Below are 4049 nucleotides of genomic sequence, written 5' to 3'. Positions count from 1 at the left end.
CCGGAGAGGCGCCTCCCAAAGCCGTGAAAGCCAGCGTCCGGTGCACCCCCCCCCCCCCCCGAAGGAGAGGAAGGGGCGGGGCCATCCGGCCGTGCTGGAGAGGGCAAGGCGCACCCTGAGATCGCGAGACCGCGTAGATTGGGGCCCTCTCCGCGCCACGAAACCCCCGCGTTGAGGTTTCGGGGCAGGCAGGGGGCGTGGAAAGCCGTTAATCAACGGACTAAGAGAGCGAAATGATCCCAAAGCACAAAACAAGCAAGACGACGCGACGGCGGCGGCGGCGGCCGGCGACTCGTTCGCCGCTCGCTTGCTCGCTTTTTGTTGTACGTACGTCCGACCTCGAGTGGAGGGAGATGACCCGCCTAATTTAAGCATATTAATCAGCGGAGGACAAGAAACCAACCGGGATTCCCTGAGTAAGTGCGACCGAAACGGGAAGAGCCCAGCGCAAAGCCTCGCGTCCCCTTCGCGGGGGCTCGAGGGGTGCTGCGTTCGGGAGAGGTCCTGCACGCGCTTCCGAGCCGCCTAAGTTGTTCATGAATGACTCTCATACCCACGGAGGGTGTCAGGCCCGTGTGGCGGAAAGGGACTTCCTCCTCCTCGTTCGCGGGGAGGGGGGTTTCGGGAGTGCGGAACGGGCCTCTCCTTAGAGTTCGGGTTGCCTGAAACCGCAACCTAAAGCAGGTGGTAAACTCCATCTAAGGCTAAATATGACCACGAGACCGATAGCGAACAAGGTGGGTGAGGGAAAGTTGAAACAGAACCCTGTAGAGAGAGTTCAAGAGAACGTGAAACCGTTAAGAGGCTAAACGGGCGGAGATTCGAAGATCGAAACTGGGGGGATTCAGTTCGTCGGCCTCCGGGAGACGGCAGCGGGCGTGGCGACTTCCGTTCCGGAGGCCTCGCCGAAGGAGCCAACGCGGGGAGCGGCCCCGCCCGCTGCCCGGCGCCGGCGGGCGATCTTCCCCCCGCAGTAGGTCGCCGCGACGCGTTGGGGACACACGGGCGTCTGAGGCCGGGTCCTGGTAGGAACCGGCGGCGCGTTCGTCCTCCGCTCCTCGTTGGGCGGGGGGCGTTTTCCAGCGCGCCCGTCCGGGGATCCCCCGGTGCCCTCGTCTTGCCCCCCCGACGGTCTCTCCTCCGGGGCCTGCCGGGAACGGGGGACTGGTCCGAGGCCGCGGCGAGCCTAATTCGCTGGCTCCGCGCTTCCCTTTCCCTCTCCCGCGTGGCCTTCGCGGCGTGCAAAGAGTCGGTACTCCTCCCGACCCGTCTTGAAACACGGGACCAAGGAGTCCAACATGTATGCGAGTCAATGGGCGCGCTAAACCCACGGGCGCAATGAAAGTGATCGGGCCGATCCCTCGGAGCAGCGGGCGGCCGCGCGCACCCGGACGGAGTGACTGACTTTCCTCCCCGGGACGGCGCGGGCTCCCTCCCGCTCCCGCACGCCCCGCACGCCCCTCACCGGGCGGCGGGGGGGGCGCAGGTCCGGGACTCGCCATGACGAACGGTCGCCCCCCGCCTCGGCGGGCTCGGGCGGCCGGATGTGTCGGCGGGTACCCAGAGCATAGATGTTGGGACCCGAAAGATAGTGAACTATGCTTGGCCAGGATGAAGCCAGGGGAAACCCTGGTGGAGGTCCGAAGCGTTCTGACGTGCAAATCGATCGCCAGAGCTGAGTATAGGGGCGAAAGACCAATCGAACTATCTAGTAGCTGGTTCCCTCCGAAGTTTCCCTCAGGATAGCTGGCGCTCGCTCGAACGAGTTCCATCGGTTAAAGCGAATGACTAGGGGTGTTGGGGACGAAATGTCCTCAGCCCATTCTCAAACTTTAAATGGGTGAGGTGCCGGGCTTGCTTCGCTGAAGCCCCGGACGAGAATCGGAGTGCCTAGTGGGCCAATTTTGGTAAGCAGAACTGGCGCTGTGGGATGAACCAAACGTCGAGTTAAGGGGCCTAAATGGATGCTAATTCCGATCCCATGGAAGGGAGTTGCTTGCTATAGACAGCAGGACGGTGGCCATGGAAGTTGGAATCCGCTAAGGAGTGTGTAACAACTCACCTGCCGAAGCAAGTAACCCCGAAAATGGCATGGCGCTCAAGCATCCTCCCGATACTCGACCGCCGGGCGCACTATAGGCTGCGTCGAGGAGGTCTCGAGGCCCCGGCGAGTAGGAGGGCGCGGTGGTGAGCGTAGAAGGATACGGCGCGAGCCGGTCTGGAGCCGCCACTGGTGCGGATCTTGGTGGTAGTAGCAAATGCTCGAGCAAGCCGAACCCTCGTTGACCGAAGCGGAGGAGGGTTCCCCGCCAACATCGCTTGGTCGTGGATAAGTCGGCCCTTAGCCCGAGGATAGCTTCCCTCCGATCCCCTGGAAAACGCCACAAAACAGTCGAGAGCTCTTCTTGGGATCTCCCTGTTTTGGAAAGGGGTCGAGGCGGCACGAGGCCCGAGCAGCAGCAGCCAGCCCAACCCGGGCGGGCGGGCTCTCGGGGCTTGTCGGCGCCGGCTGCGAACGGTTGTGGGGCCCTGATGATGATGGTTTTTTGATGAGAAACCACTCTCAGGGCCTCTCGCGGCCGGCGTCTTGGCCACGGCCTTTTTTTTGCTCGCTTGCTCGCTTGCTCGCTTGCTCGCTTGCGCTGGCCGGCCACGCCAATCCCCCGCCTCAGCAATTTGTCTGGATCCAAAACGACAAAGGAGAAAAAGAAAGAAAGAGAGAAATGCAAAGAAACGGTCCAGTCAGATTTCGGGCTAAAGGGAATACGGTTTAAAATCCCGTGACCTGCCCGTGGGAAGACAGACCCGTGCGTGGGAAAATATTTAGAGTGCGGGTGGCCGTCTAACGAGTGCGGCGGCGCGCGTGGGCCGCGCGGCGTCGTCGTCGTCGTCGGGAGTCTCTCCCCCTCTTGGGTGGGGTTGGCGAACGACGACGGCACCGCCGCCGGCGCCGGCGCCGCCGCCGTTACGACGATCCCCTCCCCATCCTTCTGTGAGAGGGCTTTCTCAGGAGTGCGGAAACTCCGCATTCCGTCGACCAGCGCCGGTCTCGCCGGACTACTCCTCCTCCTCCTCCTCAGGCAGGAGGAGAGGAGAAGAAGAAGGCTCGAGACCCCCTAGTAGGCTCTGGCGGCAGTGCAGACCTCCCTTCGCTCTCGGAGTAAGCGCCTTTATTATATGCCGGAGGGCGGTTACGGCTCCGTGCGCAGAGCGAGCGCTCGCGCCCAACCCAACCCCCCAATGGTGTTTTCAGTGCCGGTGGTCCGGAGGCCAGTGCGTGTGCTTGGCAACAGGCGTACTCGTTCGCCGACGCCGGCGGTAGCCCGGGGAAGAGCTTTCTTCTCTTTTTTAGGCTGCTGGAGGCCCCCAAGTTCGTTCACTTTGAGTGGGGGTCGTTGGCCGTAACAGCCATACGTGAGATTGTGATCTGTTGGGAGCAATCCTCGCTGTTGCGATCGCCACCGGTTCGCCGTAGAGCACCGCGCAAATAAGCGCTTGGTGTCCCGTGCGCTACCGCCGGCCCTTGAAAAGGTGGATAGGGTAAACCCCCTCCGGTACCAACCAAACCAACCAACCGACAGAGCATGTTTTATTTGAGAGGGGGTGGGGTGGCGCGGCTTGCGCGCCGCTCGTCGAACGCCGCAGGCCGAAACGAGAGCGAGTTCTGCGGGGCGGAGGACTAGCACCAGCCATGATTAGTGTGGCACCGCCAGTGGCGTACAAGGGGACAACAGAGTTGGAGGCGCCCCGGTCGGGGGAAGAAGAAGAGGAGGAAGAGGAAGGAAGGAGAGTTAGTGCTCTTCTTCCTTCCTTCCTTTCAGCCTTAGCCCTCGGGAGTCGAGATGCCTACCCAGCGCGCCCGCGTTGCGGGGGGGCAGTCCGTACCTTACTCCGCAGCAGGTCTCCAAGGTGTTCAGCCTCTGGTCGATAGATCAATGTAGGTAAGGGAAGTCGGCAAGTTAGATCCGTAACTTCGGGACAAGGATTGGCTCTGAGGGTCGAGCCATGCCGGGCCCACAGCCGGAAGCGGTCCCTCGTTCCCCTGGCGG

At 62.6% G+C, this 4049-nt stretch overlaps 1 non-coding gene across 1 annotated transcript in view; it reads left to right on the top strand.

Annotated features, from left to right (window-relative positions):
- The first annotated feature begins 334 nt into the window (after positions 1-334).
- Positions 335-4049, top strand: part of LOC119569758 — a 5658-nt gene continuing 1943 nt past the window's right edge. Inside the window, exon 1 of the ribosomal RNA XR_005228318.1 lies at positions 335-4049. This exon is cut by the window's right edge and continues 1943 nt beyond it. This is a non-coding gene — a ribosomal RNA (large subunit ribosomal RNA).

This window comes from Penaeus monodon, unplaced genomic scaffold (assembly GCF_015228065.2).
Source record: "Penaeus monodon isolate SGIC_2016 unplaced genomic scaffold, NSTDA_Pmon_1 PmonScaffold_18489, whole genome shotgun sequence".
Taxonomy (NCBI): Eukaryota; Metazoa; Arthropoda; class Malacostraca; order Decapoda; family Penaeidae; genus Penaeus; species Penaeus monodon.
The sequence above is the reverse complement of the archived record's forward strand: the minus strand, read 5'-3'. Positions and strand labels throughout refer to the sequence as shown.